Here is a 25812-nt window from a genome sequence, read left to right on the forward strand (position 1 = left end):
TCCCCTCTACAGCTTTAAATCAATTTCAGAATGCCAGTTACTTATGGAAGACACATTTCAACAATTTTCTATGAAGAGCCCAAAGAAAAGGCACTGAAATTAGCCAATTTCTTCTGATCATGATAGTTGTGCTAATGGAATTTTTTCCCAATAATTTCTTAGTTTTTCAATGTCATTCTTTAGGCCCTGCCCAAGTAAAATGTAATTTTTAAGTGATATGAGGAAATAACTGTCTAAGAGATTTAGGCAAAATGAAATAAAATACCTAAAATGATTTGAGAACTAGAATCGTGCAAAATTCTTGTCTCTGTCTCTTTGAAGTAATAATTTGAGATAATGTCTCTATATTCCTAAGAGAAAATATAGATGAAAATAAAATCATTTCTTAATACACCATTCTGCTTTGGGAAAATGTAATAAAACATTATATGTAAGTCATCTTGAGGTTATTTAGAAATCATTTATTTTTGAAGTATTTGAAACCTTTTAAGTCTTGGCATGGGAAAGGCAGGGATGATGAATTCAGCGAAAAAAAAAAAAAGAAAAAGATAAAGAAAAAGAAGCTGTGGAGTGGAGTGGTGGAGAGAAAAGGGCTTGCCCAGACGGGAGGCTGTGCGCACACGGTCAAAATGTGCGGCTCCAGATTGACAAGAGCTTCTCTTACTGGGGTCTGGTGGCTTCCAGCTCTGGAGTTCTGGCCTTCTGAGCTCAGAGATCACGATCCTCTAACTGCATTGTCTCTTTAAAACAAAATCTCTCTAAGGCCAATTTAACGATGAAATTAACAATGATTTAGAGGTCGTGACAAACACTTCTAAAAAACAAACCACTTAAAAAATCTGCGGACTGCATGAAGCTCAGGTTCGGGTCCAATTCCCCGTTACCCTGTGAATTCTCTGACCTTTCCCACCTCATTTTCTTGTTTAATGGAAGTCTCTCGAGCCAGGAAAATTAGAGCAGTCCCAAGGCTTGAAGGCGAACATGCTAGGTGCAGCCGTTTGCAAAGAATATTAATTCTACTAATCCTAAACCACGCTCCACACACAGGCAAATGGAATTTTGGTGTTCGCAAAACTTGATTTGATTTTTATCACTGCTATTTCTGTTCAGGATACTGATAGTAATACTACAAAAAACATTTTAAGGACTACAGTTAAAGGACTGCAGTTAAAGTTGGCATGTTATTTAACATTTGGAGGCAGTAACTGGGAAAATACTTCATAAACCCAAACTTGTCATAATAATAAAGTGATGATGAGAGTTACCATTTCAGTCTTTCATTCCTACCTCGTTCTCAATTCAGGAAGCGGAAAAAGTTCTTTCAGAGGTGTTTAAAAGAAAGCAAGAAAAACACAGACACAATGCATTTTTCTCAATTGACTTTCAGCTAAAACATGGATCGCTGTTTAGTGTGAAAAAGAAAAAAGCAAAACTTTACTCATGGAATAGGGAAATTTAGATTATTGTTTTTAAAACTTTAAGAAAACAGTGCACTCCGGGTTGAGAAAGACACTGCTAACTGTTTTCATCAGGCAGGTGCTGTGTGTATCAACGTGTTTGGGTGTCCAATCATTGACCTTTATCAGATGGGCTGGAAAGTAGGGATTCTGGCAGGTCACTCTGTCAAAGATATATCTGTGCCTGCTATTTTTCAGCCTAAAGAGAAATTGCCTTTTTGTGTTATCTAAAGCTTCATCCTCATTATGTCCTGATATATTTTAAATAGTTATTTCTTAGTTATTTCTTTCGTGATAGTTTTTCAATAAGCTACTGGGTTCTGTCACAGATAATAAACTAGAAATCATGTCAGTATCAATGTTCAGTTCTTAATTTATATTACTTGAAACTATGGTAATGGTATCCTTGTTTATTTGCTTTTACAGAAGGCTGACATTCTCCTAGTAACCTATAAAAGCAGAGTTCACTTCCAACAGGTTGTAATGTGAGTTTTCAGCATGTCTTGTGATTTAAATACATTTTTCTCCATGGAATCTATAATTTCTCAAGTCTAAGTCACCACTTCAGTCTTTTCTTTTTGACTTCTAAGTATGCTTACCTTTACTCACCTAGCAAGAATGTGATGTACCTGGAATGGCATCAAAGTCTATATAACAAAGGGCAGTGGAAATGCTGCTAAAATGCATCCAAGATCCCTCATAGAAAGAATATCTTTAAACAACAAGGTCCGGGGCAGAGGGAATCAAAAACCACCACCACCAAAGGAAGCCGATACCAAATAATAGCACTTCAATAGAAAAATGACATGCTCAATGTTCCCTTTTGAATTAACTCATTTTGCCTTTGTGTAATTATTATCTCATCCCTTCACTCTCAGGAACAACAGGTGCTTTGTTTTATAGCATAGCCATAAAATAGGTACAACCAAAACTTGCAATGTGTGTTTCCCTTGCATTGTTCCCTAATTGTTCTATGTGTAAGGTTTTTCCTCCAACAAGATTGTCATCTCCTTGAATATAAAGCTGTACTTTGTGGGGCCACTGTTAGGCACCAACCACAGTTCTGGGGACACAGTGAAAGCTCAAACAAAAAAATGCATGGAATTGAACGAGGCAAGAGAACACACCTAACTCCTATGTCTGTGATTGATTTGTTTCATAATCCAAAGAAAGTTCATTCATGCTTCAATTATTATGGGCAGTTAATGTTTAAAAAAATTGAAACAAAAGGTGCCAGCCCTTCTGAGAGAACTGTTTGAGTCAATGCTAGTCAAGTTCTTATTAAATGTACTGGGCAAAGTGCTGACAATAGGACTACTTTCTAGAAATCTCAGTTGATCTCAGCAGAAAAAGAGATTGTGAAATAAAAGTGATGAATAGATAAATATGAACATGATCAATATGAATGGGACTTTGAAGTACCAACCTACATGAAGATCTATAGGCCATTAATTAATAAATTAGCTAATTTCTAAACCATCTCCTTACTGTAGTGGAGACAATCTCAGTGCCATTCCAGGCATTATATGAAATACCCTATTTTTGTTTTCACATGCAATTAAATAATCACCAAAAAGAAAGCTGAGGCTCAAAGAGGCGAGCAATGTATCCAAGAGCATTTAGCCAAATCTCACCTTACCAAGAAACCAGCTCAAGCCCTCCATGTAATAGACTAAAATAATGACACAGATAACTTAAGCAGCTTACAGTGAACTCGGGCTTAACTATTCCTAGAATCAGGTCTCCTGAGTTAGAGTTTAAGCATGCTTTCCCCTACATAGAATAAACAGTGACTTAATTTACTAGCTGCACAAAAGTTTAACAAGAGTTTTCCAGACGAGCATGGGAACGATCCACAATTTTTCTTATAAACAAAATTCTTCGTTTAATACATGCTAAAGACTTCTTTTTTTTTTTTTTTTTAATTATACTTTAAGTTCTAGGGTACATGTGCATAACGTGCAGGTTTGTTACATATGTATACTTATGCCATGTTGGTGTGCTGCACCCATCAACTCGTCAGCACCCATTTACATGCTAAAGACTTCTAAAACTCTTCTTTGCCACTAATCCTGAAGAGAAACTAAGAAGCTAAGAAGCAGTGCAGTTGTAACTCAGCTCTGTCTCTCCCCCATTCTCAGAAAGAGGGGCAGAACCTCCCAGAACTTCCTCATGGTACATCTTCTGTTGCTGCTGCCACTTTCTCGCCTGTGGGCCTCTCTTCTCTTCATCTCACACCGTGTGGATTTGCTGGTGCAGGGTAGAGGGATGATGAGGTAGAAAGAATTGGTAGCAGGAGTCCCAGGCAGTAGAGCACAGATATTGAGCTGGGCCCAAGACCCAGACAGACCTGGCTTTGTATCCTGATTCTTTCATTTCCCCACTACTGATTGGAGGCATGTTATTTAACCTCTGTTTCCTCCCCATTTAATAATGGTACCTACCCCAAGGGTTGGTATAAAGAGGAAAGGAAATGATCAGTTCTCGGTCAGTATTAACCATGATTATTTTCCGAAACTGGAAAATAAACCTATATTGTTGCACATAAACCAAATACAGGAAAAGAAATGATGAAACTTCGACTTCTGTGATAGGTGGCAAGAGAGTTTATAATCACCCGGTTTATACCAGCAAGGCCATATTGATTGTGAAAATATCTAAATATTTTCACCAGTTGATAGAGTCACTAAGTTGAGTCTCTCGAGCGCCCTCCTGTGTCATCCCAGTGGCAGTGGCCCCTCTGCAGGACTGCCTCCTTCACCTCACTCTAGCAATAGTTAATACATTCACACCTGGCCGAGTGGTGGCTGAATGGTGGGGGAGACACCAGGACCCTGCTGTGTGCCACTGGCCAGCATACCTTCTAATTGGTTTTGGTGCCTGATACTTGGTAATTTATAAAGAAAAGAGGTTTAATTGACCCATAGTTCCACATGGCTGGGAAGGCCTCGGGAAACTTAATCATGGCAGAAGGCAAAGGGGAAAGAAGGCACGTCTTACACAGCAGCAGGAGAGAGAGGGAGAGAAAGGGGAACTGCCAAAGACTTTTAAACCATCAGCTCTCGTGAGAACTCACTCACTATCATGAGAACAGCATGGGGGAAACCACGCCCATGATCCAAACTCTTCCCATCAGGTCCCTCCCTGGACATGTGGGGATTACAATCTGCGATAAGATTTGGGTAGGGACACAGAGCCAAACCATATCAGTGCCCAAACAGGCCATAGAGCCAAAACATATCACTGCTCAAATAGGCTGTGCACATAACTATTGTGAATATTTGTTTGTGCTGGGAATAATTATTTTGTGACATTCAGCAGTCTTAAGCACCAAAATAAAAGCTATGCTCTTGGGAACAAAGTGAGGGCTTGTGGAACCTGTGCGTGCATTAGGAAATAGGACATAAGACTTCTTCCTCTGATTAGAAGCCACCCCTCACCAGGAGATGTACCTTGGGGAATAGAATGTAGCTAAACTTTACCCTCCACTTGCCTCTCATCTGGACACCCCGGTGCAAAGCATGGCCTTATAGGCAATTGTCCACTTCCCACCTGCATCTCCTGAATAAAATACTGCAAAATGGAAGTGATACCAAGCTGCAAATCCAACAAAGTTCTGGTTTTCCCCATGATATCCACATGGTGCTTTCAAAACACAAAGTTGCAAGAATTTTCTAAATAACTGTATTACATTTTTTAAATTGTATTATAATTTTTAAAACAATTTTACCATTTTTGGGACACATCTCCTCCTATTTTGTTTAGTGACTACTGCACTCGCTCTTTTAAAGTCATCCCAGTATTTGTCAATTTTAAGTTCACATTAGAATCAGCTGGGAAGCTTTTATTTAAAAATACTGATGCCTGAACCGAACTCCTAATCAATTAAATCAGAATGTATGGAAGTGGAGCCCAAGCATCAGCATATATTTTCAAGCTCCCCAGAGTATCTAATGAGTGCCAAAGGTTTAAAACCACTGTCCTACAAATGCTAGAGTCATTTAGAAATGAGGCAGTGTATTGGCGCTAACCACTGTGTGTGCACATATATGTGATATCTTTCTTTGTATTTATAAATATTTATTGTGAGTTAAATATATATACTGAAGAGTCTACATAACATATGCGTATGCTTTAAAAAAAAATAAGAAAAAGAACACCAATATGTTGTCCACCCAACCAAAGATCTAGAAAATGCAAGTACTTCTAAACAAAATATTTTTGCTTCTGCCTGTTTCGAATTTTAATGGCTGGACTCCTACTATACGTATTGTGCTGAGACTTGGTATTTTGTGCTTAAAATTTTGATGAGTTTTACATATTTTTCATTTAACCCTCACAACAACCCCATGAATAAAGTTTTGCAGATGGGGAAACTGAGGTTTGAAAGGGCCAATAGTTTGACAAGAGTCACTTTCTAACAAGTGGCAGAAGTTGAGTTAGAACATAGAACTGTCCCTCTCAAAAGCTTAGCCACTGAACTGTCCTGAAACTAACCACTGTACTGAACTTACTGCAAAATCATGAAGAAGAAATAAAGTCTCTGCCTCGCAAAATTAAAAGTTTAGGAACACAATTGTACCCTTTCCCATTGCCCAAACTCTGCTGTATTCACCGAAGTTGCCAGCCCAAGTCGTACAGTCCTGTGGAGTTATTAGGAATTTTACATTTTCCTATAGAAAGGATTTGTTCAATTATCCTGCCAGATGAGCACATGTAAAGAATATCCATTCTGATTTCTCTGAAACTATTGAATTCTAAAGTGCTAATCTGATGACTATACCAACATATCTATTTTAAGATGGACATAAAATGGACATACGGTAAGTGCTAGCAATTCCTGTGGTCTTTTTACCATATTAAATAAAGATATCTTTCACACAAGCAACTGTCAGTAGTAATGTTTTACTTTAAAGACTATTATGCCTGATAGTTCCTTTTGTTTTTATACCTTTTGCCTCCTTAATTTGGCTTTAATGATCAGTCATAATCTGCTATGAATTTTAGGGATAAGCAGTTGAATGAATGTGTACATCCCATACATTCATTTTCTATTCTTTTTTCAGTTTAGTTTAAAGTTACACTGCAGACCTTTAGATTGTTGTTTTGAATAGAAAGCTCTCGGTGAGACTGGAGTGTTATTACAGAAGACACTGCCTGGTGATTACTCCTATTAAGGGTCTAATTCCCAGACGGTACCCACAGTGAGGGAGTGGAACCTTCTTGCAGAGGCTGACTCATGGACTCCTATAGATAAATCGGAGCGCCAATTCATTAGCATTCATTAGCCTTGAGAAACTCAACGGTAAAAGGCCATGAGAAACTCAATGCTATAAAGGACTGGAGATTTGCATCATTGGACAATCAAATGGGAAACCACTTTATGAATGGAACCTTGCAGGAGAAACAACGGAACCAGAAAAGTGGGGAGCTCTTGGCTGACTCCCAGTAGGAAAGACCTGCCACTGGGACTAGTCATCTCCTCTAATGGTTAATACTTGCCTTAGCAGGCCGGGCACAGTGGCTCATGCCTGTAATCCCAGCACTTTGGGAGGCTGAGGTGGGCGGATCAACTGAGTCAGGGGTTCGACACCAGCCTGGCCAACATAGTGAAATACCGTTTCTACTAAATATACAAAATTAGCTGGGCATGGTGGTGCATGCCTGTAATCCCAGCTACTCGGGAGGCTGAGGCAGGAGAATCACTTGAACCCAGGAGGCGGAGGTTGTGGTGAGCCAACATCATGCTACTGCACTCCAGCCTGGACAACAAGATCAAAACTCGGTCTCAAAAACAAACAAGCAAACAAAAAAACTTGCCGTAGCATATCTTGGTTTAGTCTCCTTGAGCTTCCTTCTTCTAAGCCTTAGCCTGGCCATCTTCAGGAAAACCTGTTCTTGCTTATCTATGCCTACATGTAATATGATATTTAAAACTTGGATTTAGACTCAAACTTGGGTGCTTTACCAGCTCTGTGATCTTAGTTAGACATATGAATCTTCTAAGCCTCAGCTTCCTTATCTGTAAAGCAAGACAAATACTCTCTTCCCACAGGTGTGTGGGAGGATTAAATGAGATAACTTTGATACATTTAGAACAGTTATGCACCAAACTCTATTCTAAAGACTGCTGTTTATTTTATGGAGTCAATATCATTATTTTGTTTTCCATTCCACATAACAGTTGGATGCCAATATGAAGTATATATTTATAACTGGGAATCAACTATTTTTACTGAATGAGGAATATTAATGAGAATGATTTTAACCAAAACAGCAAACAACAACTGTGTGTGAGTGAGAATAGCTCACGAATACCAGAGGGGAAAAGGATTTCAGAATCAGTAAGTATTTTTGTGAGCTATTTCACAAAAATGACGTGAAAGAAAATATTTAGAGATACGGAAAAGGTCAAACTAACCTGAAACTCAGTTTTATTGACAAAAGTTTAAGTTACCTTTAGCATATTTCATCATCCCATAATCAGGACCATCGATAAATATTTACTGAGTGCCTACTGCAGTCAAGACACTGCAGTGTGGGCTGCAGTTAATGTCCAGGTGATGGGAGAATTGCTTAGAAGTACAAGGTACCTTTCTTGGGTGACTAAAATCTAATTGGAGAGTCAGGCATAGCATGAAAATAAATCTATAGAAGAAAAATCAGTAAACAAAACTAGCCTACAAAATTTTCCAATATTTTTTGGGATGCACTTATATGGCTTTAAATTTTTAAAATATTTTGAAATATAAAGTTTAAAAGAGTGAACAACTCTGGTTATCATACTTTTTTTTTTTTTTTTTTTTTTTTTTTTTTGCCAGAACCTCACTAGAGGAAGATGTTAGATTGGATGATATGAAAATGTCAATATTTAACTATTTTTTACATCCAAAAAAACCCCAAAATTTCACGTGGTTCAACCTTGATTTCAGTAAGCTATTTTTGAAAGCTGGATACATGTTGAAATATGAGTAATATTTGCAGTCCATCTACTCTGGACTCATGCTAATTCCTTCTGGGGCCTTTTCAGATTCAAGATAGATTTGCAGGAAAAAATGCATAATATTTAAACTGAGGGACTGGAAAATTCGCATGAGAAGTTCACCAGTATTATGGAAAATTTTACCCAACGCATTTCGTAAAGAACAAAAACGTAAACACACATGGTAGATCCACTTCAGTAAACCATGTTAGTACAGCAACGTTATCCAACAATAAAATTTAAGAACAATTTTCTCCCCAAGGGACTCATTTTCCTTAGAAAATTATGCAAAATGTGAACAACTGTGAAATACAATTGTCACCCAAAATATTTAACTTAACAACAAATTGAAAACTGTTACAATGTAATATAATTTACAATGACTAAAATATTAATTTTAATGGGTAGTACCCATAAAAGTTGTCTAGTTTAATTAATTTCCCTTTTTCATTGGTGCTGTGGGTCTTAAATTTATATTCTGCTACATCTTTTTAAAACAACTTTAAATTCCCACACATTAAATTTCTCTACAACTGTCTATCTAAATCAGAGTTTTTAATGATAAAGACATGTGATGCCCCTATATGAATAGACAGAGAAAAAATTAAAACAAACAAAAAATGTATTCCCCCTGTGTAAGATATAGACGTTTATTATCATTGAAGACTTGTTTGGCTAACTTTACAGTCCAAAAATTCTCCTAATTTGAAAGATTGTCATTATAAATTAAAATCTCTGAAAACCTACAGACCATGTATCAAGTCTTTGAAGATATCAACATTGTGCCCATATATATCCCATAGCCTTGCCTTGGTATCACCTTTTGAGACACAAATTGTTCTTTCTATGGCATGTGCTTTTATCCTGATGTGTGAGGCCTTGGTCTGATAACCTCCTTACATAGTCATCTTAATATTCAGTTGTCCAAGGGAAAGTTAATAGAGTAGAAAAAATTAAAACTTACCTTCTTTGGTAGCTACAGAATATAATTCACAATCAAAAGGATTGGTATCAGATTTTGGAGATATTTGAGGCTCTGCGATTATTTTTCTGACTGTTTAGAACCTTAGAATCTACCAAAATAAAATCTATTAAACAAATATTTTTTTTGGACTAAGCTTACACAGTTTGTTCAGGCATTGGTAGCATGTCTGGAAGAGTCATCTCTGCTTTCGGGAAAATTACGCTGACTGAAAGAAAGCACAAAACAATCGTCTCAAAACCGTCAGTAATTTTTCTAAAGGATGTCAAATGTGCACTTCACAGTGAGGGAAAATGTTGACCAATACTGTTGTTTGTGATAAATACATCACATCCTAGTGAAAATGTGGTGTAGCAGGTAACAAGTTTCCATTTTGTGCACTAGAACTGAAAAACTGTACCTAGAAAGGATATTCTGAAAAATACTAATTATAGGGACAAAACCTTAATATTCTTAATACAAAGAGCTCTTAAAAGTCTATTTTAAAAATGGAACATGTGAACAGAAAAACTAATAAAAGATTTACAAAGGACAAAATAATGGAGACCAGTAAACATAATTTTTAAAGGTCACTGTTAATTGGAGATTTTCAAATTTTTAAAACTGTGTGCTATCAGGTTTTAAATATTTATGGTGGTAATAATGTAGGAAGTAAGCGTTCTCAAACACTGCTGGCGGAAGTATAAAATATTACAACCTTCCTAGAGCAGTATGACTTTATTCAAAAATCTTAAAACACGCAAGGGAAAAAAAAGAGCTTTCCTTCATCTACAGTTCAAAATAATATAACTTAAAACTATATTATTCCTAGGCCTATATATAACAAGACATCTTCAAAATGTTGCCTTCTTATGCATGAATATGATGTAATTCTACTTATTTAGATCTTCTTTAATATTTCTCAAGAAAATTTTTCCTCTAATAAGTTTTTCTACATCTTATGTTAGATTTATTTTCTAACGTTATTGTCTTTTTTCTGTCTTTTTTTCAAATGACATTGACTTTTGTATATTAATTTTATATCTGGCCCTCTTGCTGAGCTCTCCTACAATTTCTAATAATTTATCTGAAGATTCTTTGGAGTTGTTTATGTAGATGTATATATCATCTGAAAATAATTTTCTTCCTTTTCAATCCTTGTAACTGACTCTATAGTTCTCTAAATTTTTGTCATATATATTTTGAGGCAGCTTAATTGGGTATGTATACATGTTTAGAATGGAGATTTCTTGGTGAATTGAAACTTTAACCTTATGACTTCCTCTATTACTATAATGTTTTTATCTAAGCATGAGCTTTATCTGATACTAATACAAATGCACCCGCTATCCTTTGTCACTCTCTGCAGATTTTTCCATCTTTTAATTTTCTGGCTACGTGTATATGCTTTAGGTATGGTCACACGAAAAGCATATATCCAAATTTTTAAAATCTCATTTAATAGTTCCTTTCTGTTAACTGGCAAATTTAACCTATTTATAGTTATTGTGATAGTGATACATTTACACATCTTTCTACTATTTTATTTTACTGTTTCAGTTTGATTCGGGATTTCTATTTCTTTTTAATGCCTTTTAATTCTTAAAAGTTCTGTGTTGATACCTTCCCCCAGCAAGTCAAGAATTGAGCCTGATCTCACATCCCTTGGCTTTCTCCCATGTTTTCATCAACCCCCTTACTGTTGATATAATCTAGAATTTTAAGTTTGAATAATAATAATGAAGTTTTCCTTTTTATAGTCTTTGGTATTTCCCATATTTTTATGTCAACAAACTTTACTAAGTCATTTGACTATCTTTATTTCAAAGCATCTCGTGTGTGTGTGAAGGTGGAAAGTCTTGGGTACCAAAAAAATCACAGTTGATCATTCCCTTCCCCATTAAATACCCACTCCTGTCGGTGCTTCATTTCCAGCTCCCTGCAGCCCTGGCAGCATTAGAGGAAGATTTTTTTTTTTTCCCCAGCTCATTTTTTTTTTCCTTCAACTGCCTACTGGCAGACAGCTCCTCACTGCCTGGACTTCGCCTCTGAGGACAACCTTCTGGGCTGCAGTTCTGGGGACAGACACCAAATGTCCTGGGACAAAAGCCGAACTCCAAAAACTCTATTTGATCACTCCACAGCCACACCTGAGGCCTCTGCCCCCAGCTGCAGCCACCACCCCAGCACACACACCTACACACTAATGCAAAACAATTCTCCCAGATTTTTCCGAATCTTGATGTTTTCCTTCTATAATTTTTCCAGATGTGACAGGTGAGAACCAGTAGTCTCAGCTAGTTCAGGATCTTGTAAGAACTCAAACCTTAAAAATATGTATATATAAGAATATACCTCACTGAATCTTTATAATATTAAAACATCATTTTTATTTTTTAAAATTCCTGAGTAGGGTTTTCAAGAAATAGTTTGATATATTCATAGGATAGAAAAAAAGTAGCCATTAAATTACATTGTAGAAAAAATGTCAAATGATGTGGGAAAATAATCTTGATATACTGATAAAGGAAAAAAGTTAGTTTACAAAATAGGATTACAATATGACTTGAGTTCTCATTATAGATATACATAAACATATTTCACACAAAAATCAATATTATAGAGCATGTATTTAAAAAATGCCAAAACCAGGCCAGGCATGGTGGCTCACATCTGTAATCCTAGCACTTTGGGAGGCAGAGGTGGGTGGATCACTTGAGGTCAGGAGTTTGAGACAAGCCTGGCCAACATGGTGAAACCCCATCTCTACTAAAAATACAGAAATCAGCCGGGCGTGGTGGTGGGCATCTGTTATCCCAGCTACATGGGAAGCTGAGACAGGAGAATTGCTTGAACCCAGGAGGTAGAGGTTGCAATGGCGGGACTGCACTCCAGCTTGGGTGACAGAGCAAGATTCTGTCTCAAAAAAATAAAATAAAAAGCCAAAGCCAGAATAAAGTATGTGGTTCTGTTAATAGTATTTTACCAATATCAGTGTCCTTAATTTAATAATGTACTAGAGTTACATAAGATGGTATCATTACAGGGAGCTGGGTAAAAGTTACAGGGCAATTCTGTATTGTTTTTGTAACTTCTTGTGAGTCTAATTTTATTTTAAAACAAAATGTTTAAAAGTATACATGGTAACAGACTTTCTTTGAAGAGGGGAGAGAGTTCTGCTTACCAGACATTTCTCCTTTATGACACCACTTGATTCCTTCTGGAGAGGAAGAGAATAAAAATTGTCCCACTGTGAACAGACAGACTTGAGGGGATTCTAAATCAAGGCGCTTTTGTATTTCCAAGCCAAATGCATCCACAGGGTCTATCGCAGATGACTTCAGCAAGGATATTCCTCTCATAGCCAAGGTATAGGGACCAGACTCAAGCTGGTCCAATCAGACCCTCTCTCCAGGGACTTTCTATCTTGATAAGAGATGCAATGAAGGAAAGATGCTCGGAGGCGATTTGTTCCCACCTGGGCAGATAGCTTTTGTTGCCCCAATTCCATGGTATTTTTAATTGACAAATAAAAATGTATTTATGTATCAGGTACAACATGATTTTGGACTACATATACATTGCGGAATGGCTAAATAGAGCTAACTAACATATGCATTATCTCACATACTGATTTTTTTAAGTAAGAACACTTAAAATCTACTCTCAGCAATTTTCAAGAATTCAGTACAGTCACAATGTTATTAGCTATAGTCACCATGTTGTACAATAAATATCTTGAACTTCTTCCTCCTGCCTAACTGAAATTTTGTGTGCTTTGACCAACGAGATATCTCCTCAACTCCTCCTTCACCAGCCTTCACCACTGTTCCACTCTCTGCTTCTGTAAGTTCAACTTTTTTAGATTCCACATGTAAGTGAGAAATTGCAGTATTTGTCTTTCTGTGCCTGGCTTATTTCACTTAAGGTCCTCCAAGTTCATTTTAACCTGATCTTCCAATTGTTTGTCATTCTATGATTTACTAAGAACCAGTCTGAAATATTCCCTTTTTGTTTGAGTTAACCAAAGCCAGAAACTAAAAACTATAACTGAATAAATGATGCCTTATCCATCCCAATTCCAAAACAAAGATTTAAGTGAACTTGTCCTACTGTGAACTGATTTGCTTTAATGCGACCCCCAGAGCAACTGCCAGAGAAAAGGCAAGTAGGCAAGGCAAAAAAACTTTATTTACAAGCCAATGTGAAGGAGGGAGTGAGGTTCACCGGTCTCCGGCAGTGGAGGCCGACGAAGTCGCTCTGGCGTTCTTGGGCAAGGTTCCTAGGTCCGCACAGGAGCAGGGACCAAGGAAGTTCGCACCACGCACCCGCCGGGAGCGGCTTTTATGTCCTGGGCCCGGGAGTGGGAGGGCAGTGGGCAGGACATGGGCGGGTCGGGGGCGGGGCTGTAGGGGTGGCTAGGCGGGTTCCGGTTCTTCTCCATCGGAGGTCGGGTTGCACCTGCACACTCGACCCATGTCTTTCCCAGGCACGGGAAAGTTGACGGTGAAGAACCCGGAACTGCGCCATCTTGCCTCCGTTCGTCCAAACAGCCCAACCTTTTATTGATAATAGTGATAAGGGGTGGCATGGTCTGTCTGGCTACTTCCTGCTGTTAAGGGATGTCGTTAAGGTTGGGGTCTATGGTTGGTATTTGGACGTACGGATGAAGAAGCATCTGGTTGAAGGTGACGTGCGTGATCTCTTGAACTTTGGCTCGGAGAAATTTGATTAAAACAGGAGCGAGACATAAGACAAAACAGAGGATTAGTATGGGAATTAGGAACAGGAGCATCTGCTGTATTACAGGCAGCAGCCATACCGGTGGTCCGGGGGTGAAGGGGGTATTGTAGGTTTTTAATTCTGCTTTAATCCTGTTTAGGGTTTGGATGTTAGTGTCTACTAAGCCTGACTCATTTACGTAATAGCAGCATTCTTCTCCTAAGAAGAGACATGTTCCTCCTTTTTCGGCAGTAAGTAAATCTAATGCTCGCCTATTTTGTGCTGCTACCTGGGCCACTGAGGTAATTTGACGCTGCAGAGAGGCCAGGCTTTCAGCTGAAGCCTCTATGGCCTCTCGGATTTGAGCTGCTAGAGATTGGGTAGACTGTACCGAGTGGGCAAGTGCCCCAGTTCCAAGCCCTGACGCCACTAAGGAGGCGGCCAGGGAGACTCCGATGACTAGGGGAAGGAAGACAGCCCGTTTTTGGAGATCATTAGGAGGAGGGTTAAATTGTATGATGAGTTCAGCTACTTCTGCTTTGCTATATAAGGTTAAACTAGGTACTAGGGACACTGGGACACAAAGGGATTGGCCAATGGATGTGTGATTAAGGACCTTGAAGAGGGTTTTGTTGCACCAGAAATAACCTCCGATGGGAGCTGTCTGGGTCTTAGCGGGTGGCTGGGTATAGTTACACCAGGAGGTGTTTGGGGTAGAGTAGCAGAAAGGAAGGATTGGACTTTCTGGGCTTTGGTATAGTGGGACTTGGAGTAAGAACAGTTTTTGGGAGGTGCCTATAGAGTTAGTTGTAGCCCTGAAAGCAGTAGGTAAGGGGACTGCCACTAAGGGGGCTCTTTCAAGGGCCGCACAGAGGAAACAGTGGGAGAGATTTGTTAGGTTGGCTGCCCATGTTAGGTTTAACCCTTGACGGACTAGTTTTAACCATGAGAAGGGGTCCTTATTGGAGGAGTGTAATCTTGTAAGGCCTGTTCTTGTGCTTGTATGGCTAAGGTTAAATTCTGTAGGGCTTGTATGTTTTGAGGAAGGGATTTTTGCTGGACAAGTGTTCTTTTTATCAGGAGAGTAGCCATGGGATATGAACTAAGGATTGTGCAGCCTGTGTAGAGTCCACCTTTGACTCTGTCTGCCCATCGGGGGTCCCATGGGTCTTTGATATTTAATTGGTATTGAAGGGGGGTTCGTTGATTCGCAATGGTGAAGAGAGCAGTGGGTTTCTCTGTCTCAAGGTTGCATAATGGATCTTACAATAAATATAAGGGCATCCTAGGTTCTTTTGTTTCCAGTAAGTCTTACAATTGTAATGTGTCTGATCGTGCAGGAAGCAGAGAGCCTTAGCTCCGGCCACACTGCAACATGATAGGGTGAAATTTATAGTAAGATGGGGTTGGCAGCCTGAAGGGGGGCAGTCAGCAGTGCCTTGTAGCTGTGAGTGCTGTTTATTTTTGCGTGACCAGGTTTCAAGTATAGAGAATCTCCATATGAAAGTTGGGTTAGTAATAGAGATTGAAATGCAAGAAAAAGATAGTAATATAAGTATGAAATAGTACTTCATCTTCAGTGTAATCACAGGGTACACCTTGTCACTGAAGATGTTCTATAAAGATAAGCGGGAGAACCACTGTGATGGGCTATTATCTGGAGGCAAGTAGGGATCTGGGGTAAGATATTGGGATTCTGTTATGTTTATATAGAGTATGGTGAGAAATCGGGATAAGCGCAAGGGGTCAGGGAACATGTGGTGGTTGGGAGAGTTTGGTGAATTTGAGACGGGTAGGGGTAAGTCTAGTAGATGTCCACTGATTGTCTTCTGTGGGGGCCTTTTTTAATTGTGATATATGGACCCAGTGCGTGTGTCCTAGAAGTTTGGCTGCTGTGTATGTGGATAGGAGGACAGTATAGGGGCCTTTCCACCTAGGCTGAAGATCTTTGGCTTGGATATCTTTTAAGTATACTTGGTCTCCTGGGCTGAGAGAGAGATGTGGGCTATAGGTGTCTGTTGGAGAGGGGTGTGCTAGTTCTGCATGTTGTCTCAGGAGTTGTCTCAAGATGGTGAGGTATGGGAGATAAGTTGCCAGCGGGGAAGAAAGGGTGGGTAACTGCTGGAGGGTGAGGGGCTGGCCGTAAACTAATTCAAACGGACTGAGGCCTGTTGGACTCCGTGGGGCTGCTCGCAGCCAGGGTTAGGGCCAGGGGAAGGAGAGTTACCCATGATTGTTGAGTCTCGAGGGAGAGTTTGGTGAGTTGCTGCTTAATGAGCCCATTGGCCTTCTCTACTTTACCAGAAGACTAAGGTCTATAAGGGATGTGGAGTTTCCAGGTGATGTGTAGGAGGGCTGCCACCTGTTGGACTACCTTGGAGATGAATGCTGGGCTGTTGTCAGACTGAAGAGTGAGCGGGAGGCCAAACCCGCTACCAGGAGAGTTACCCGCGGCTCGGCGAGGGTGATGGGGGTCCCCGAGTCCCAGCACCTTCAGTCGTCATCCAGATGTAAGAGCTGGAAGGAGCTCCCAGGGTCCTGAGAAGGGACATCACGTTGAGGCGTCATGCCCGTTTTCAGGGTGGGACAGTCAGACTTCCAGTGCCCTTCGTCATGGCATGCTGGACAAGGAGTTGTTGGCAGACGAGGGTTAGGACACTTTTTAGCCCAGTGTCCAGCTACTCCGCACTTGTAGCACGGCCGCACTGGCTCAGACGGTTGGGGACTCTGGGGACATCTATTAGCCCAATGCCCTGGGTTACCGCATTTATAGCAAGCCCCTTTTATTGTCTTTGAGCCTCCGGGGGTTTTGCTCTCCAGTTTTGGGTTACGGCTAGGCTGCAAAGCAGCAACTAAGGCTTGAGTCTGGAGCTGTACCTTCTGCTTTAGGCGGGCCTGTCGTTGGGCCTCAGCCGTTTCCTCCCTTGAATTATAGACCTTGAAGGCCGACTTGACTAGGTCTTGAATAGGAGTTTGAGGTCCATCCTCTGCCTTTTGGAGTTTTTTCCGAATATCCGAGGCCGATTGTGAAATAAAATATGATGCTAGAATAGTGGCCCCGGCTGGGGAAGCTGGGTCTAACCGAGTGTACTGAATTAAAGCCTCAGTTAGCCTGTTTAAAAATGTGGCCGGGTTCTCATCTGGACCTTGAATAATTTCTTTTAGTTTATTGAAATTTACTACCTTATTTGAGGCCACCTGCATACCAGCCAGAAGACATTGAGTCATCATATCTCATCTTCGGTGGCCTGGCTGGCCTACTTGATAGTTCCAGTCTGGGTCTATAGAGGGGACTGCTTGTTCCCCTAGTGGGAAGCTAAGGCAGGGTCTGTTAAGTGTAATTGGTTGGCATGCTGCCTGGCGGCCACCAGGATGTGCTCTTGCTCCTCAGGGTTTAGAGTAGAGGTACGAATAACCTGGAGATCATGCCAGGTTAAATCATAGGCCTGGCAAAGGTATCTAAATTCTTTGGTATAAATTGTAGGGTTGGCAGAAAAATCTCCTAGGCGTCTTTCAATCTTTGAAAGATCTGCTAATGAAAAGGGAACATGAACTCTAACTACGCCCTCTGCTCCGGCCACCTCACGCAAGGGTGCTAAGACCGCAGGGGGGTTGGATAGGGTGGGAGTAGGAGCAGGGGCAGTTAGGCAATCTTTAGAGCGGGTATGGACAGAGATAGGTGAACTAAGATGACCAGGCGGAAGTGCCAAGGGGTCGGAGGGAAGTGTAGCCTCAACAATGGTGGGAGGGGCTGAGGAGGGAGGCGGAACAACTGCCAGAGTGGGAGGGGGAGGTGGAGCCGAAAGAGGAGGTGGGGCCGAAGCGGGAGGGGGAGGTGGGGTATATGGCGGGAGTGGAAGGGAGGGAGGGGAAGTAAGGTCTTCGGGCAACTCAGACAGGAAAGATAACTCCTCTTTTTCGGACTTTGTTAGGCCTGCGTCCTTAGCCACATGACTTGAGCCAAGGAACACTGGCTACACAGGTTCGGACGAGAACGCAAGGCCCAAAATCCTTGTATATAATTAATTTTGGACCACTTGCCTAAGCGTTGACAAAAACTACTGAGGTCGGTTAAAATGTTATGGTCTAGAGTGCCCTCAGGCGGCCATTGAGACTGATTGTCTAATTTATATTGTGGCCACGCCACAGTGGAGAGGAACACCAGTCGCTTTCGCCTGAGATCTTGTTCTAATTGCAAAGTTTTGAGGTTTTTTAGAAGACACCCTAAAGGGGAGTCTCTAGGTATTTTGGATTGGGGGTTTCCCATTGCCTTCCTCTCGCCAATAGGCGGAAACGGAAACCGAACTCTACCTGGCTACAAAGCGTCCTTTGGAGCCACTAGAGACCGGTGAGAGGCTCCTGGAGCCGGAATGGAGATTACCTCCAGGCGGACGTCTCCGTCCTGGACGGGTCTCCCACGGAACGGAATGGAGATTACCTCCAGGCAGATGTCTCCATCCTGGACGAGTCTCCCATGAACGGAATGGAGTTCCTTTGGGCAGACGTCTCTGCCTTTGGGAACTTCCCTGGGTCACCTGGTGACCGGAAAAAAAAGCCTTGGGCCTGCGCAGGACTTCTGGCCAAGGAATATGAGAGAGAGGCAAAAGGTACTCACCCCTAGGAGACTTGGAGGTGGCGAAAGCGATGTCCAGGTCCTGGTCCGTCTGGGGCATGGAAGGAGGAGGCTCCTCGGACCTTGGGGGCCCCTGAGGAGGGGTCTCCTCCCGGGTTTCGGCACCAGCTGATTTGCTTTAATGCGACCCCCAGAGCAACTGCCAGAGAAAAGGCAAGTAGGCAAGGCAAAAAAACTTTATTTACAAGCCAATGTGAAGGAGGGAGCGAGGTTCACCAGTCTCCGGCGGTCGAGGCCGATGAAGTCGCTCCGGAGTTCTCCCGCGAGGTTCCTAGGTCCACACAGGAGCAGGGGCCAAGGAAGTTCGCACCACGTGCCCGCCAGGAGCGGCTTTTATGTCCTGGGCCTGGGAGTGGGAGGGCAGTGGGCGGGACATAGGCGGGTCGGGGGTGGGGCGGTAGGCGTGGCTAGGCGGGTTCCGGTTCTTCTCCCTTGGAGGTCGGGTTGCGCCTGCGCAGTGGACCCATGTCTTTCCCGGGCATGGGAAAGTTGACGGTGAAGAACCCGGAACTGCGCCATCTTGCCTCCGTTTGTCCAAACATGAACTCCCTTCAAGTAGGGAAAATGGGTGAATAGTTGGAATACATGTCGCCTCCAAATCTCGTGTTGACATGTCATTCCTAGTGTTGGAGGTGGGCCTGGTGGGAGGTGTTTGGGTCATGGGGGCGGATCTCTCATGAATGGGTTGGTGTCCTCCTCATGGTAATGATTCAGTTCTCACTCTATTAGTTCATGCAAGAGCTGGTTGCTTAAAGGAGCCTGGCACCTCCTCTCCCCTCTCTCTTGCTTCCTCTCATGTGACATACCTGCTCCATCTTTGCCTTCTGCCATGAGCAAAGGCTTCCTGAAGCCTCTCCAGAAGCCAAGCAGATGCTGGAGCCATGCCTGTACAGCCCGCAGAACTCTGAGCCAAATACACCTCTTTTCTTTATAAACTACCCAGCCTCAGGCATTCCTTTATAGTAACACAAAACACACTAATACAATTGGTCACAGAGTCTTATCTCTTAGCGTGAAAGCTCAAATTAAAAAAATTTCTCAACTCCGCCAAAATATAGTAGCAGGTTCTTCTTATTAGTTTCTCTTGGGTCTCTATAATGATAACTTTACCAAGAAGTTTTGACTACCAGATCAATTTTGGTAGCCAGACAAGCTTTATGATTATCAATTTGGCCTCAAGAAAATTCTCTATCAACACTTAAAACTTCTGCGGAAAATTCCCTAGAATTTTACTTAAGGAAATGAAGCATTTTTTTTAACAAATTAGGAAAGTTAATAACAGGTAAGACTATAGACTTTGGAACTGGAGAGACCAGATTTGAAGCCCATCTTCACTGTGTGCTGGGATTCAGAGCTTGTACAACTTACCTGATCTCTTTGAGCTTCTCTTTCCTCCTTCAAGGTGCTCCAATTATCTTGTGGATTATTTGGAGTACAAAATAGGAGTTTCTGTACTGCTCCTGAGACTGTCAGCACAGAGCAGACAGTTATCAAACCCTTGGCTATGCATCAGACAGAAGAAGGATAAGGAGGAAAGAAAGAAGGGAAGGAGACAGAGAAAAGAAGGAAGAAGAAGATGAAGATGAAGACGAAGAAGAAGAAGAGGAGGAAGAGGAAGAGGAAGAAAAGAACTGGGTGTGGTGGCTCACACCTGTAATCCCAGTACTTTGGAAGGCCGAGTCAGGTGGATCACTTGAGGTCAGGAGTTCAAGACCAGCCTGGCCAACATGGTGAAAGCTTGTCTCTACTAAAAATACAAAATTATCCAGGCATGGTGGTGCATGTCTGTAATCCCAGCTACTCACTAGGCTGAGGCAGGGGAATTGCTTGAATCTGGGAGGTGGAGGTTGCAGTGAGCCAAGATTGCACCACTGCACTCCAGCGTGGGAGACAAGAGTGAAACAGCATCTAAAAAAAAAAAAAAAGAAAAATATATATATAGAAATTAGCCAGGTGTGGTGGTGCACACCTGTAATCCCAGCTACTAGGGAGGCTGAGGCATGAGAATCACTTCAATCTGGGAGGTGGAGGCTGCAGTGAGCCAAGATCATGCCACTGCACTCCAGCCTGGGTAACAGAGCAAGATTCCATCTCAAAAAAAAAGGAAGAAGAAGGCATGGATGAAGGAGGAGGAGAAGGAGAAAAGAAGGAAGAAGAAGGAGAAGGGAAGAAGGGAGAAGAAGGAGAAGGATGGAGGAGGAAGAAGGAAGAGATGGAGGAGGAGAAAGAGAAGGAGAAAAAGAAAGAATGACAAAAAGAGGAGGAAAGGGGAGGAGAAGAAGAAAAAGAAAAAGGAGAAAGAAATGATGGTCCTCCCTCTCCCATAAAGACAAAAGAACTTAAAATGCTTTAAGTTTTTTGTCTCATATACATTATCTTTGTTATCATCACAGCAGACACATGACATAAAGCAAGTATTATTTTTCCTGCTGTAGTAGGAAGAAACTGAGCCATCACGCCAAGTTAGGGGCAGAGTCAGGCGCAGAACCAAAGTTTCCGCCCAGCCTCTGTAATTCTCTCTGCCTGGTCCACATTTTTTAGAACATTGGTAGGTGACACCTACAACTGTCCAGTTTAGAAACATCTCCCTCCCATGCCAAAAAGCAGGATGACTGCAGCTCGTACTATAACCTGAACAAACCTTTCACTATGTCTGCAAAAAAGTTAGGATGTTTTATTGATACACAATAGTTGTACGTATTTTTGGAATACAATCAAATGTATAATACAAAATAGCTAGATAAGAAAAGAATTGGAGTGTTTCCAATATAAAAAATTAGCAGTTTTTTAAATATGTGCATGAAAGTAATCAATACTAAAATCATCTCCTTGTTTAGTCATAAAATAATGGCAGCTATACATAAAATATTTTCAGATTACTATGGCTTTACCTAATGAACATAAGCTGCAATGTTGCTCAATGGAGACTGCATATTATATGATATTTCTGAGCTACACAAGCTTTCTAATCAGCACAGTCATTTGCTGGTGTGACAGTAATGTGCCAGGATGAAATCTGACTTCTTAGTGCTCTTCTGCTAGAGAAAAGATGGCCTTGTAAAAAAATTACCTCTCCAAGGTTCTGGTGCAGTGGTTCATGCCTATAATCCCAGCACTTTGGGAGGCCAAGGTGGGCAGATTGCTTGAGCCCAGGAGTTTGAGACCAGCCTGGCAAAATTGTGAAACCTCTCACTATTAAAAACAATTTTAAACATTAGCTGGTGTGGTGGTGCACACCTGTAGTCCCAGCCGGGAATCTAAGGGGGTAGGATCATTTGAGCCCGGGAGGTCAAGGCCGCAGTGAGCTGTGATTGTCCCACTGCACTCAGCCTGGGCAACAGAACAAGACCCTGTCTCAAAAAACAAAGAAATTACCTCCCCATATTCGGGTTTTTTTTGTATTTCAGTTATATCCCATTTAGGGTATGGAGAACAAATATTTCTTTTATTTTTATTTATTTATTTATTTATTTATTTATTTATTTATTTATTTTATCTATTTTTTTTTTTTTTTTTTTTTTTTTTTTTTGAGACGGAGTCTCGCTCTGTCGCCCAGGCTGGAGTGCTGTGGCGCCATCTCAGCTCACTGCAAGCTCCGCCTCCCGGGTTCACGCCATTCTCCTGCCTCAGCCTCCCGAGTAGCTGGGACTACAGGCACCCGCCACCTCGCCCGGCTAATTTTTTGTATTTTTAGTAGAGACGGGGTTTCACCGTGTTAGCCAGGATGGTCTGGATCTCCTGACCTCATGATCCACTCTCCTCCACCTCCCAAAGTGCTGGGATTACAGGCATGAGCCACCACGCCCGGTCAGAGAGAATGAATATTTCTAGCAAATGTATCCTTGTAGAGATCATAGATCATCATCACGGATGAGAGGCAAAACTAGATTGCAACTTCAACTCGGACAGACAGAGCAGGGTGCAGAGGCTCACATTGTGAATTTCAGCTCCAGAACAATGGCAGGAATAAATCAGGAATCCCAGGAGGACCCATAGACCCTCTGAAGGAAGCGGATTGCTCCTGCAGGACCCAGGAGACACCCCAAATTCTGTGAGTGCCCAAACTGCGGAAGTGGGAAAGGGAGATCCTCTGGCCTCGAACACACACCTGCCCTGGGGAAACTGAAGTACCAGTTTGCAGGAGAAGGTTCTGACCTTATCTGGAGCTGAGTCAATTTAGAGAGACAAGCAAAATACAGGGATAGAGGAAGCAGCAGGGAAGGCCCGGGGAGCTCACTGTGTCCCCAAGCAGGTCACTCCTGCCTGGCATCACAAGGATCCTTCAGGAGGGTGGCCAGAGGCACGGGGAAAACACCACAGGAAGAAGGAAGTCTCCAGCTGAACTTTGTAACAATTTGAACCCGTCGAGAAGCCTCCTGGCCATAACATGGGGGAGGGTGCAAATCCTGCATGCAGACTCCACAGGCTGGGGAAGAACTAAAGCCCTTTTCTTTTGCCACTGGGAGGTGGGTAGACTGGGGCAAGTTCTCAGCCCTGCTTGCCCCCTGCCTGGAAACAGACTCAGGGTTGTTAGCGGTGAGAGTGAGACCAGCCCTTTGTATTGCATAGGACCTGGGTGAGGCTGCTGACTATTGTCTTTCTCCCACTTCCCTGACAACCTGCATGACTCCACAGAGGCAACCATAATCCTCCTAGGTCCACAACTCCATTGACCTGGGAACCTCACTCCCATCCCCTCACAGCAGCCACAGCAAGACCTGCCCAAGGAGAGTCTGAGCTCAGACAGGCCTAGCCCTGCCCCCACCTGCTGGTCCTTCCCTACCCGCCCTGGTAGCTGAAGACAAAGGGCATATATTCTTGGGAGCTCTAGGACCCCACCCACTGCCAGTCCCTTTCCACACTACCATAGTTGATGCTGTCTGGAAAGTGCCACCTCCCTGCAGAAGGCCAAGCAGCACAAAAATAGAGCATTAAACCACCAAAGCTAAGAACCAGGGGTCCGTTTCACCCCCCTGCCACCTCCCCCATAACAGGTGCAGGTATCCACAGCTGAGAGACACACAGACAGTTCATATCACAGGACTCTGTGCCAATAACCCCCAGTACCAGCTCAGAGCCTGATAGACTTGCTGGGTGGCTAGACCGAGAAGAGAGATAACAATTACTACAGCTCGGCTCTTAGGAAGCCACATCCATAGGAAAAGGGAAAGAGTACTGCATCAAGGGAACACCTCGTGGAACAAAAGAATATGAACAACGGCCTTCAGCCATAGACCTTCCCTCTGACAGAGCCAATCCAAATGAGAAGGAACCAGAAAACCAAACCTGGTAATATGACAAAATAAGTCTCTTTAACGCCTCCAAAAAAATCATACTAGCTCACCAGCAATGGATCCAAACTGAGAAGAAATCCCTGATTTACCTGAAAAAAGAATTCAGAAGCCTAGTTATTAAGCTAATCAGAGGCACCAGAGAAAGGGAAATCCCAGTGCAAGGAAATCCGAGAAACAATAGAAGAAGTGAAGAGAGAAATAGTCAAGGAAATGGATAGCATAAAGAAAAAACAATCAAAACTGCAGGAAACATTGGACACACTTATAGAAATGTAAAATGCTCTGGAAAGTCTCAGCAATAGAATTGAACAAGTAGAAGAAAGAAATTCAGAGCTCAAAGACAAGGTATTCAAATTAACCCAATCCAACAAAGACAAAGGAAAGAGGATAAGAAAATATTAACAAAGCCTCCAGAAGTCTGAGATTATGTTGAATGACCAAACCTAAGAAGAAGAGAATTCTAAAAGTTGGGAAAACATATTTGGGGGAATAATCAAGGAAAACTTCCCCAGCCTTGCTACAGACCTAGACATTCAAATACAGGAAGCACAAAGAACAACTGGTAAATTCATTGCAAAAAGATCATCACCTAGGCACACATTGTCATCAGGTTATCTAAAGTTAAGACAAAGGAAAGAATCTTAGGAGCTGTGAAACAAAAGCACCAGGTAATCTATACAGGAAAACCTATCAGATTAACAGCAGATATCTCTCTTAGCAGAAACCTTACAAACTAGAAGGGATTTGGGGCCCTATCTTTAGCTTCCTCAAACAAAGCAATTATCAGTCAAGAATTTTGTATCCAGTGAAATCAAGCATCATATATGAAGGAAAGATACAGTCTTTCTCAAACAAACAAATGATGAGAGAATTTGCCACTACCAAGCCACCACTACAAAAGCTACTAAAAGGAGGTCTAAATCTTGAAACAATTACTGGAAACACATCAAAACAGAAGCTCTTTAAAGCATAACACAGGACCTGTGAAATAAAAATACAATTTTAAAAGCAAAAACAAAAAACCAAGGTACACAGTCAACAAATAGCATGATCAATGCAATGGTACCTCACATTTCAATACTAACATTGAATGTAAATGGCCTAAATGCTCCACTTAAAAGATACAGAACTGCAGAATGGATAGGAATTCACCAACCATCTGTTACCTTCAAGAGACTCACCTAACACGTAAGGACTCACATAAACTTAAAGTAAGGGGTGGAAAAAGGCATTTCATGAAAATGGACACCAAAAGTGAGCAGGGGTAGTTATTTTTATATCAGACAAAACAAACTTTAAAGCAACAGCAGTTAAAACAGACAAAGAGAGACATTATATAATGGTAAAAGACCTTGTCCATCAGGAAAATATCACAATCCTAAACATATATGCATCTCACACTGGAGCTCCCAAATGTATATAACAATTACTAATAGACCTAAGAAATGAGATATATAGCAACACAATAATAGTGGAGGACTGCGATATTCCACTGACAGCACCAGACAGATCATCAAGATGGAAAGTCAACAAAGAAGCAATGGATTTAAACTATACCTTGGAACAAATGAACTTAACGGATATATACAGAACATTCCATCCAACAACCACAAAATACACATTCTATTCAACAATGCATGGAACTTTCTCCAAGATAGACCATACGATATGTCACAAAACAAGCCCCAATAAATTTAACAAAATTGAAATTATATCCAGCACTCTGTCAGACCAGAGTGGAATAAAACTGGAAATCGACTCTA

At 41.6% G+C, this 25812-nt stretch overlaps 1 protein-coding gene across 4 annotated transcripts in view; it reads right to left on the reverse strand.

Moving 5' to 3' along the window:
* Positions 1 to 9476, reverse strand: part of ESR1 (estrogen receptor 1) — a 469479-nt gene extending 460003 nt beyond the window's left edge. For all 4 annotated transcript variants that reach the window (XM_030928659.1, XM_030928653.1, XM_030928655.1 and 1 more), the window contains exon 1: positions 9404 to 9476. The gene's annotated coding sequence lies outside the window, so the exon portion shown is untranslated. The remainder of the gene's footprint in view (positions 1 to 9403) is intronic.
* Positions 9477 to 25812: the final 16336 nt, after the last annotated feature.

Source organism: Rhinopithecus roxellana, chromosome 4 (assembly GCF_007565055.1).
Source record: "Rhinopithecus roxellana isolate Shanxi Qingling chromosome 4, ASM756505v1, whole genome shotgun sequence".
Lineage (NCBI taxonomy): Eukaryota > Metazoa > Chordata > Mammalia > Primates > Cercopithecidae > Rhinopithecus > Rhinopithecus roxellana.